The 12,564-nt window shown below is 39.2% G+C and overlaps 1 long non-coding RNA gene across 1 annotated transcript; it reads right to left on the bottom strand.

Moving 5' to 3' along the window:
- Positions 1 to 480: 480 nt before the first annotated feature.
- Positions 481 to 7,933, bottom strand: LOC117349893. The gene is made up of 3 exons (XR_004537199.1): positions 7,790 to 7,933; positions 3,381 to 3,413; positions 481 to 793 (listed from the first exon to the last, which is right to left on the bottom strand). It is a non-coding gene; the product is annotated as an uncharacterized LOC117349893 (long non-coding RNA).
- Positions 7,934 to 12,564: the final 4,631 nt, after the last annotated feature.

A 12,564-nucleotide genomic window follows, 5' to 3' on the forward strand; every position in this document is an offset into this window, starting at 1 on the left:
TGCCTGCTGCAGTCTGTCTCCATTGACGCGCAGCTTCCTGTTTTCACCCGCGTGGACCGTAGTGGATGGAGGGCAGGAGGGGGAGCCACGAACAGCACTGCCAAGTCGCTGCTGAGGCTGGCGGACTTTCCAACGTGGCATCATCGGGCCGGTGCGGAGGGGAGGACACGCTGGGCTCAGAAGGGGAAAGGCTGGATTCAGCCTCTCAGATTTCTACTCCCCAAATGGACTATAGACTTTTCCAAATTCTTTTTAAATCCATTTACATGATCTGCTGTTGTCATTCCAAAGCTTATCTATTCTCTGAGGGAGAAAATATTTCCTCCTATTAGTTTAAAAAAAAAGTATTTCCCTGTAATTTCATCAGATGCCCCCTAGCAAAGACCACAGGTAGTTTTGTACCTGCATTGAGGACAGTGACCCAATAAGTACAGAATTTCCCTTCAGTATGGAAGAAACAAGAGCTATGAAGACAAAATATAACTCTGGAGAATGCAATATTTTTTATTCAGGTGCCAGGTAAAGTGGCTTTAAACAAAGCAACAAGTGCACCTAGATGTTAAGTATGGTTCATTGTTTCTCAGGGATTCATACAAAGCAAGGCTGGCATTGTTGCCCTTGCGAAGAACAATATCGAGAAGTCGAACATTTTGATCGGTGCCTTCTCTGCTCATAATGTCTTCTTTATCCCTGGCATCCAGAAACATTCTGTCCTGCAGGTATGCTACATGGTCCGCGGTTTTGCGCATCGCTCTTTCCAGATCCCTTCGATTCTCTTTAATGTAGCTACATGCTATAAAATAAAAGAAACAAAAAAAAGGAAATAAGAGGACAAATTTCATGCTGATTCTTCCATCTGCACAGTGTTCAATCCATGGTTTGGGAACAGACTGAATTGAAAGCTGGTCTCTTGCCCCCCCCCCCTATAAAAACAAAAATCCTATTCTATGCTGGAATTAATTATTTCTATAGCGCTACCAGATGTACGCAGCGCTCTACAGAGTCACAAAGGAGACAGTCCCTGCTCCAAAGAGCTTACAATTTAAACAGCCAAGACAAACTGGATGACATGGATACAGTTAAGGGGAACGATTAATCAGCAGGCTGGCTGGGCTGGGCCGGAGGGCAGAGGAGTAGGGTTAAGGACTGAAGGCTATATCAAAAAGGTGGGTTTTCAGTCTGCTTTTAAACAAGGGAAGGGACGGGGCGTATTGGGTAATTTCTTGGGATATATCTACAACCAAAACAGGAGATTTTATGTATACATCAGCAACAGAGTTATATATTTAGTTCTAAAATTTCTAGACTGCCTATAACTAAGCGGTTAACAGTTAAAACATTCACAATAGTTCATGGACAATACAGTTACAAAATGATTTCAGTTACATCACAATCACATAATAATTTAGTCCACTTAAGTTACAAAAAAATCCATTTACCTGGACATGTCCTCTTTATAGAGGGCATGTCGAGTGTCCAGATGGCTTTTCAAAACCCGGCACTTTGTCCGGGTTTTGAAAAGCAGATCATATCGGGAGGGGCATAATGGAGCCTGTGGGCGAGTCTATGGGTCTGTATTTTACATACATAAAATCTGGTAACCCTAATCAGATCATTGTCCATTCCAGAGACTCTCTCTTCTATGTTATTATCTAATTTCCGCTTCTGCGAGACTGCAAGAGAGAGTTTGACTGTAGACAAGCCAGGAATCATCAAGTTTCAAGCTCCAGTTACTTATGAACTTTGAATAGACTATGTTGTGTTAAGTTGAATAGTAATAGTGGTATCTGCAAATACCAGGAAGGAGTGTTCTGCCGCACTTTCATGGAAGCAGGGTGCTTGTGTATTGAATATATAAACAGTGTATATTTCTTTAAGATAAGATCCCAGAGTGCTGCTGCTTTTGTGTGAGGACATCTACAGCCTAGTAATATTATAGGCTACAGATCCAATTAATTTATCTATCTGGGATCCTCTGGGATAAGCCTCAGAATATATATAATCAATAGAAGAAAATGTTTTCTATCCACTTTTGCCTATTCAGTTCAAGGTCGGATTATATTACGAGAGGTTTGGCAGATACCCAAGAAGTTACTCCAGAGAGAAGGCAAGGCCATAGATGGTCATAAAGACAAATGAAGATAGAGGAGAATAAGGAATAGAAATTGAGCTAAAATTGGATGCCAGCTGTGAAGCAGTGGTGGTATATGCAAACATGTGAGGGGACAAGAGTAAAGACCATGAAGACAGAGAAAAGGAGAGGACCCTCTACACCAGTGGTATTCAACACAGCCCTCAGGGACCACCTGGCCAGTTGGGTTTTCAAAGTCTCAGTTAACCATATTCATTGTGGATACCCTGCAAAGATGCAGATATATTCTCAATCAATAGAATCCACATTGACTTGGAAAGTACAGACCCAACACAGGCATCGCTAGGGCGGTTTTGTTTTGCCAAAAGACAGTCTTCAAAATAGATTTCCCTGCAGATTTTGCCAGATTCCACATTTGCCTTACTCTAACCCTCATACCTTGGGACCCCTGAGGAAGATAGTTTAGTTGAAACACGGCCTGTATTGGGTCCGTACTTTCCAAGTCAATGTGGAATATATCTGCATCTTTATGTTGACTCAATAAATTCCTGCATCATGAACATCAGCTCCACAGTTTTCTGTTTTGCTTTTTGGATAGTTTTACCCTTCTGTTGTAGTTCTCGTTTTTCAATACAATTTAGAATTATAAGCCTCATAGATACCAGCCCCACTAATATGTAGCCCTCATCTGGAGTACTGCGTCCAGCACTGGTCACTATACATGAAGAAGGACATGGTACTACTCAAAAGGGTCCAGAGAAGAGCGACTAAAATGGTTAAGGGGCTGGAGGAGTTGCCGTACAGTGAGAGATTAGAGAAACTGGGCCTCTTCTCCCTTGAAAAGAGGAGACTGAGAGGAGAACATGATCGAAACATTCAAAATACTGAAGGGAAGAGACTTAATAGATAAAGACAGATTGTTCACTCTCTCCAAGGTAGGGAGAACGAGAGGGCACTCTCTAAAGTTAAAAGGGGATAGATTCCGAACAAATGTAAGGAAGTTCTTCTTCACCCAGAGAGTGGTAGAAAACTGGAACGCTCTTCCGGAGGCTGTTATAAGGGAAATCACCCTTTAGGGATTCAAGACAAAGTTAGACAAGTTCCTGCTGAACCAGAACGTACGCAGGGTAGGCTAGACTCAGGGCACTGGTCTTTGACCTAAGGGCCACCGCTTGAGCGGACTGCTGGGCACGATGGACCACTGGTCTGACCAGCAGCAGCAGTTCTTATGTTCTAATCCTCCTTTTGTGATTCTGTAAACAGTTATAAGAGATTAGCAGTGCAGTACCTTTATCAGGAGTCATGTCTTGAGGAAAAATTCCTATAAATAGCAAGAAGAAAGAATTGTACATTATTATATTTAACTTTTATCCACTGATTCATAATACATTTTTCTGCCCTTGATCCTTCAACAGTGGAACATAAGCCAGTCAGATAGAAACTTGGACAAGTTGCGAACAAATGTTTCAACACAGGCAGGTTCACACAAGTATTTTTCCTAAGGTTATTTAAACAAAGAAGGCTAAGTCATTTGTGCAAGGAAATGGTGGAATTGTTACTAGTTGGTCTTCTTGAAAACTTAAGATGCTCTAGGAAATAAGCCCAAAACAAACCACTAACAATTCCACCATCTTGTTTTGCAAGGATTGATCATACAAAAGACTCCATTTACTTTATATTTGCCCCAACCCAAGGATAGAATTTATGATTAGAAACAGCTTTTCAAGGGTTCAAAACTGGGCGTGCTACCCACATATACATGCTATGAACTATATGGCCCTGTTGTTCTCTGTAACTGGCCCTTTCTGTGACCCTTTGCTCCGTGACTTGTGGGTTTTCCTTATTCCATTGTCTTTTGATCTAAGCGTGCTGGATAAGGTGTTTGTTCTGCCGTGTCTGAGAAAAATCAAAAAGTTCTCCACTTTGTAACTGCTGGTGCCTAAAAGGTGAATCTGTAAAGGACGTCTAAGTAGTTAGACGCGTCTGGGCTTGCTCAGCAGCACTGAGCATGATTCTCTATAGGACGTCCGCACATTAGAGAATCGGCTCAGCGTTGTCCCGCTGGACGTCTAAACGATCCCTAAGTTTCAGACGTCCTTTACAGAATCAGGCCCTACCTTCTGTAGTGGCATGTCAAAACATTGTGATAGAAATACTCTGAAGGAAATGTGAGGTATTTCCACTGTTCTGTCAACAACAGAGAGCTTCACAGTGATAAAGTGCAGCTGAAATGGGACATTTGCCCCAAATGTCATAGATTGGGGACAGAGAAATGTTGGCATCTGTTTAGAACAGCTCCCTATGTGACAGTTTATCAGAGTAAACTATAAGGATCGGAATGTAAAAGTTGGATTCCTTCAAGCATTTATTTTCTGAACTGTGCCTAGCGATTACAAAGGTCAAGAAGACGGCCAACTGTTTCCTTAGACTTGTTTCCTTAGAAAAGACTTGTTTCCTTAGAAAAGCTTCCTGCAAAATCCTAATTTCAGCTCAAGTCTGAAGAAATAACGAAAACATTTTCAGCACAGAGCCAAGGTATTATTTATCATTGTGACTGGAAAGTCATGGCAGAATTTAATGTGGAAAACAGTGAAATAAACATAGAAACATGATGGCAGATAAAGACCAAATGGCCCATCTGCAGTAACCATTATCTCTTCCTCTCTCTAAGAGATCCCTCGTGCCTATCCCAGGCTTTCTTGAATTCAGACACAGTCTATGTCTCCACCACCAATAGGAGGAAATATTTTTTCACTCTGAAAATAGTTAAGCTCTGTAACGTGTTGCCAGAGGTTGTGGTAAGATAGCGCAGCTGGTTTTAAGATGGGTTTGGATAATTTCCTGGAGGAAAAGTCCATAGTCTGTAATTGAGAAAGCCCTGGGGGAAGCCACTGCTTGCCCTGGATCAGTAGCATGGAATCTTGATGCTCTTTGGGTTTCTGGAATGTTGCTACTCTTTGGATTTTGACCAGGTACAAGGGACCTGGATTGGCCACCATGAGAACGGACTACTAGGCTTGATGGACCATTGGTCTAACCCAGTAAGGCTATTCCTATGTTCTAATGTACAAAGACTAGGAGACACTGAATGAAGCTACATGGAAATACTTTTAATACAAATAGTTAACCTCTGAAACTCGTTGCCAGAGGACGGGGTATTAAAAGTTTGGATTACTTAGGTGCCTGTTTAAAAAAACAAAAACCTGCCACGATTCTACACACAGCGCTGGTGCATGATTGACATGTGATCGGCAGACACTGGCACCGTTCAAAGAATCCAGCCCAAATTGTATAATATAAGAAATGGGTTATAATGGAGAGTCAAAACCATGTTTCAAATCCTGCATTCAAAATGAAGAAAAAGAACCCAAACGCTCTTCTCCAGCCCTTATACAGTACATAAGCTTGAATAAAACCAATATTCCCTTTCAAACAGAAAAGTAAAAATTGGGACTTTTTCTACAACACAGAACACTTGGGACGGAGAAAAATAAAGCTTTCTGAGTGAGGGAAAGCTATTGTAGCTTTTTTAAATTGCTAGTCAAGACATCTTAAAAGCAGGAAAAGTTTTCAATGAATGCAAGGCAAGTGGTTGGTTTGTTAGTCTAGTTGAATAGGAGAAAGTAAGATTCAGCACTTCAGTCATGATATGCGACAAGTTTGTAAGAGCCCTGCTCCCTTCATCAGAGTTTGATATTGCACAAATATATAAGGCCCTCTTTTACTCTGTTGTGGTAGAGGCTTCTACCGTGGCTCGGGGTGCTAAATTCGCTACTCCGATACTCATAGGAAGTCTATGAACGTTGACGCAGCATTGGAGAATTTAGCACTCTGAGCCACTGTTGAAATCTCTACCGTGGCTTAGTAAGCAAATAGACTCTAGGGCTGATTTTCAAAAGAATAAAATACCTTAAAACGGCATAAAGTGGCATTTGGGAGCTTTATTTGCTAAAATGTCCAAATTGCCATTTCTGAAACACTTGTTTTCTAAGCGGTTTGTCTAAATTTGAAGGTGAGGGCATGCCTTGGGCAGGATTAGGGCAGTGTGGCATAGTGGTTAGGGCTATAACCTTAGCACCCTGAGGTTGTGGGTTCAAATCCCTCACTGCTCCTTGTGACCCTGGGCAAGTCACTTAATCCTCCACTGTCCCAGGTACATTAGATAGATTGATGGGACAGATAGAAAAAATGCTTGAGTACCTGATTTGTAACCCTTTGGGAGGATGGGCTCAAAAAAGAAATTGATTTCCACAGGCCATCTTCAGTGGACTCTCTACCATACTTCAACTTCTTGCTCCAAAATTTGACTTTGTAGGATGATGGGGCAGATTCACCATATACCATATACATATACCATGCGTTCATGGATCTCCTTTGGCTTTTTCCCTTCTTTTGTGAGAAATTTTTATCCCTGAACGGTGCTCCAAATCTAGCAGTTTCTTATTTGATTGGCATGAGGACCCTCCTGACATCCTGTCTCATGGAGTGTTAGACTCACACTGAGTTGCAATTGTGCATGAGTAACCTTGAGACGTGTCACAACACGCAAGCTACTTTCTTTCATACTCAGGTAGACAAATGATCGAAAGCCCCTCGTAAAACAAACTTGATTTTCAAATACAAGTTATATGGAAAGGTTGATGTGTCCCCTATATACAGTACCTGCCCAAATGCCCCTTCTTGGGCAGCTAATTTTGGGTTTGTATTGAACACATGCAAGTGTTTTGAGGCTGCTGAAATTCTAGTATTGTGCACACTTGTTGACTTACACAACCCCTAACGTCTTCATGCCAGGGGCTGCTGAAAAGTTCTTAGTCCAACCACCCAAATTCTGAACGTTATTTTGCCACTGTAGATGAAAAGAGTGTTATCTATTTCGTTAAGTGTTAATTTAGTCATCTGCTCCAACATCCATTTAAAAAAATGGTAAAGAATGGAGTCGGTCCAGAGGATGGCTATGAAAATGGTCAGTCATGTTCTTCATAAAGACTGTGGGGGCAAGTTAAAAAATCTCAATATCTATGCATTTCTGTGAATTGTTAGCTAATATTTGAAGAGAAGAAATTGTTTAATTAAACAGATTTTAAGATTTTAGTTTGTCTCTTATTTTATATATGAACCCATCTTTTTGATATAGCCTTCAATCCTCCCCACTGCCCACCAACCCAGCCAGTAGATTAACCCTGTCCCCTAAACTGTTTAGATTGTAAGCTCTTTGGAGCAGGGACTGTCTTCTTTGTGACTCTGTACAGTGCTGTGTGCATCTGCTAGCACATTAAAATCATTCATAGTGGTAGTATTAGTAATTTTCAGAAATAAAATTCTATGTTTTGACCTTGTTTCAGTTTACTGATTGAACCCTATCCACATCTTTCTCTTTTTGGTTGAGCTAAGAATTTTTTATCACCCCCTCGTAATGGCAGTTAATACATCCCACTAAATCAATGTGAACAACCTGACTAACCTATGAAAACGTACCCCTTAAGATGTAATATAATTCTACTTGAAAATTGTCTGATTTTCTGCTTGTTCACTTTGTTGAAGCTTTCATCCATGTCCTTGGTAAGCTCTCCTGGTTGAATATTGTTTTTATAGAGCATGTTCTAGATGTAATATATAAGGTTATAACACACAGGCTACCCTGGCTCAGAACTTATGATTGAAGCCTATTTTGAGAAACAATGAAAAAAAACTTACACTTCCCACACACTGGACAAAAAGTGTGTTTCTGAAAATGGCAAATTGTCTTCTCCAGTAAATATCTTCACAAAAGTCACGTAGTAGCTTCAGTCTCCAAGCGTCCTCACTCCTCGCTCTTGCCTTCTGCTATGGTTTTAAAACCAAAATGTCACTGGGAGGAGTTGGATTCCATTTAAAAAATTAACCCTGTGAGGGCTATGTTCAGTTTAGAAATGACAGCATGTGCTCCAACCATTGAGCACAGAGCTTACATTTGAAACTTCAAATGAATCAGACCACAAGAAAGGAGAAAAGTAAAACAGAAGAAAGTAAACCACTGTGTGTTTTCCGGAAGGAAATTGAACCTAGATGAGATATTTCCTCAGCACTAACAAGGTCAATTCGTATTGTAAGCTTTCTTTTGTAGACTGTTTTTGGAGATGTATACACTTTCAACTACATACAACAGAGGATTGTAGGGTGATTATGTGGTTTACACTTTCAACTAAACATACAGTATGTGAAGGCAACACGTAGTATGAAAAAATCTTCAAAATGGTAAAGGGTTATAGATTTGATATATGGCCTTTCTGTGGTAGAACCAAGTGGTTTGCATATACTTTCTCTCTTCCTAGTGGGCACATAGTCTATGTTTGTTTTTTTCTTTTATTTTTTTGAACCTGATATAGTAACACAATAAATGACAGCTGAAAAAGAAGCCCAGGGTCCATCCAGTCTGCCCAGCAAGGTAGCTAGAGCCATGCCCGCTACACTGTAACCAACCCAATCACACTCTTTCTAAGTGACGTCAGATCCATAAATTTAATAGTTACTATTAGGGTTCTGTTAAATAGGTGGAAAAAAGCCTCAGATCTAGAGCAAAAGGCACCAGCTGGCATTTGTGTTGATCGTTCACAATGCTCCTGATTTAATCATTGGCAAAAACCACCTTCTTTCCTGTTTAGAATAACCAGGTTTAACCCAAGTTTTCCTTTCATTTAATCTCTATTATCTTCTGATATTATATATCACTTTTCTTTCAGGAAGTTCATATTAAACCAGATGAAACGACACTTTCAAACGAGAAACATTATCAACTAGAAAAAGAATGGGAGGTATTTCTACTTATCTTAAACGCTGTCCTTTTCTTTTGCTGTGTTCTCAAAGTTCCTCTTCTCCTTTTTTCTTATTAAATGTCAAAAGCCACTTCTTTTTCTCCACCCAGTTACCCATGTTCAAGTCCCAGTTGTGAAGTCACCACCTTGCCAACCATTCAGGCAGCAAAACACGTTGGGGATAATATGTGATCATAACCATGACTTCAAGTATTGCTGACGGTATTCAACTTATCAGTCATAGGAACTAGTTACAGATATTGAAAAGGAGTGTATAATGTAACCACCAAAATACGCACAGCTGGTATCATCAGACAAATGTACAAAATATTTTTTTTCAAATTTTTAGAAAATGAAAATGCCAAATCTGAAATGCTATTTTTTGTATGTTGTTCAGTACAGAAAACACCTTTCCATTTCTATGTATTTAGTCAAGATGATAAAGAGGATGGAAGTCCTCTCGTATGAGGAAAGACGAAAGCGGTTAGGGCTCTTCAGCTTGGAAAAGAGACGACTGAGGGGAGATAGGATTGGAATCTACAAAATCCTGAATGGAGTAGAACGGGTACAAGTGGATCGATTTTTTTACCCCATCAAAAATTACAAAGACTAGGGGACACTCGATGAAGTTACAGGGAACACGTTGTCAGGGGATGTGGTAGGAGCAGTTAATGTAGCTGGTTTTAAAAAAGGTTTAAATGTTGCATTTTAAATCTGAAATGTCCAGACCTTTGTGAGGTATAAAACATAATACAGAAATAGCTATATAAATAAAACAATGTTACTGTTTCCACCCAAGTTACTTAAAAGTTTGTCTTGCCACCATTTTTTCATCACAACCGTATATCAATTTTTTTTTTAGGACAGCAATGGGTTAAATCCAGTCCTTTAAAGAGTTTGTTAGCCATTGAAGTCCACTGGTCTTTGTACAGTAAATTCTCTGGCCTCAAGCCTATGACTTGAACAGAAGCACTGTTGTATGAAGCTGGACCCTCTACAGCCAGGGAGTTGGTACTTGCATAGAAAGTAGAACTCATTATTCCATCAAATACTTACATTTTTCAAATGCTGCAGTAAATATACCTTTCTTAAAACAATACAAACTATAAGATGCAAAGACTACAGACAAATACAGTTTCTTCCTATAGAAATCCTCACTGCTGTTTTCTACCAAATCAGTCATGGACCAACTGTTTTAAGGACAGAGACACTGGAAGGAGTTTGTTTAACCAATAGAGCGACAGTTTTCTGTTCCTATAACTGTATGCAAATCTTTCTCATGCATATTCATTGTGGGTATCCTAAAAACACTTACTGGCTAGGTGTGCCCCAAGGACTGGGTTAAGAACTACCGGTTAGGAGGAAGACTTCTCTCTCATTTATCAATTTTCCGTAAAGTACTGAAGACTTACTTATTTCAGAAATCTATTACTGACTCCCCTTCTTCAAGTTAATGACTGCAGAAGATAAGGTTTTGTCCAATTCCTTGTATAGTTTGCTAATATTTTGTCAACTGAGTCGAGCCCTCTTGTAGGGATGAATCAGTATATAAAACTAAAGATTGGATTGGATTGGAAGAGGGATGGGAGTAATATTACTTAAGAGAATAAAAATTATAGATAGATTCCCCATAGCAGACCAGTCATTTTCAAGGGTATGTCAATAAAAAGGTCTCACTTCATGGATAAAAACATTCTTCTCTGTTCTTGGCTAACCTTGATGATATCAAGATAAATCCATATTTTCTGCGAGAGATTTTAAAGTAGAGTCTTAAAACCAAGTTTCAAGTTTCAAGTTTATTGACTTTTTAATATACCGACCATCACAAAGTATCTGGCCGGTTTACAATAAGATTTATAAAAATTTTAAATATAAAATGTAGTGAGTGAACATTAAAACATAATTTGACGAACATTCAAATCCTGTTCAAAGACAAATGAGATGAATAATGTTGCTCTCTCAGCTGATATATTAACGTCAATCTGGATTTCTCCTCTGTTTTTCCCTTTCTAGGTCACACTTTGGGTTGACAAATAATACATTTTATTGATTATGCCTTCCTCTAATAAAGGTAGAAGAAAGTTTTCAAATTTCCCACTAAATATCTCCTATAAAGATCCATAGGTAAAACCCTGGAGCCTTGGGAACATTTAGCAGATGGAGATTCAAACGTCTGTTTAATTTTCTGTCTGCTCAGGGTTTTGTAGGCCTTAATCAAATTCCCCCTCAGCCATCTCTGCCAAACTGATAAACGCTAGCCTCTTTAACCATTCCCTTTTATCATTTTGGTTACTCTTATTTTAACTTTTTCTAATTCTCTGTAGATTTTTTGAGATATGGTGACCAGAACCAAATGCAATACTCAAGGTGAGGTCACATCATGATATGATAGAGAGACATTATAATATTCTTGGTCTTATCTATCATCCCTTTTCCAAAAATTCCTAGATTCTGTATGCTTTTCTGGCTGCAGCAGTGCATTGGACACAATATTTCAATGTAGTATCTACAATGACATCCTAATCTATTTCTTGGGTGCTGACTCCTAAGGTGGACTGTAGAATCAGGTAATTGTGATTTGAATTATTCTTCCAGATGTGCATTATTTTGCATTTATCCACATTAAATTTCATCTGTCATTTGGATGCTCAGTCTTCCAGTTTCCTAAGGTCTTCCTACAATTTTTCACAGTCCGCATGTGTTTTGACAACTTTGAATAGTTCTGTGTCATCTGCAAATTTAATTACCTCACTTGTCTTTCCAATTTCCAGATCATTTATAAAAAATATTAATTAGCACCAGTTCTAGTACAGAACCCTGTGGCACTCCACTATTGACCCTCCTCCATTAAGAAAATGGCCATTTAACCCTACCCTCTCTTTTCTGTCCAGTAACCAATTCCTAATCCATAACAGAACATTTCCTACTATCCAACAACTTTTTAATTTTCTCAGGCGTCTCTCATGATGAGCTTTGTCAAAAACCTTTTGAAAATCTAGATACACTACATCAGCTGGCTCACCTTTAGCCACGTTTATTCACACATATAAAGAAATGAAGCAAATTGTTGAGGAAGATTGGATGCTATAAAATCTAGGGTGTGTCCTTTTTCCTGTCTAGGGCCTGAAGGCTTTAGATCCAGATGACTATCATGGAGGACATTTTTTTAAATTTGGAGATGGTGTTATCTTGGTTTTCCAGTGAGATATTTAGGTCACCAGACTATTGTTCTTGTGTATTGGCAGGTGAGGTTCAAGAAGATTTCTAGTCGTTTTGTGATATTGTGGATTTTCAAAAGGCATTAGACAAGGTACCTCATGAAAGACTTCTGAGGAAATTAGAAAGTCATGGGATAGGAGGGAATGTCCTTTTATGATTTAAGAACTGGTTGAAAAACAGAAAGCAGAGAGTAGGTTTAAATAGTAAATAGTGGGGTTCCCCAGGGGTCTGTGTTGGGACCGCTGCTTTTTAACATATTTATCAATGATCTAGAGATGGAAATAACTAGTAAGATAATTAAATTTGCGGATGACACAAAGTTGTTCAAAGTTATTAAATTGTAAAAGGATTGTGAAAAATTGCAAGAGGACCTTGAGAGACTGGGAGACTAGGCAACAAATGGCAGATGACATTTAATGTGAGCAAGTGCAAAGTGATGCATGTAGGAAAGAGGAACCT

The sequence above is a fragment of the Geotrypetes seraphini genome, chromosome 16 (genome assembly GCF_902459505.1).
Source record: "Geotrypetes seraphini chromosome 16, aGeoSer1.1, whole genome shotgun sequence".
NCBI classification, from domain to species: domain Eukaryota; kingdom Metazoa; phylum Chordata; class Amphibia; order Gymnophiona; family Dermophiidae; genus Geotrypetes; species Geotrypetes seraphini.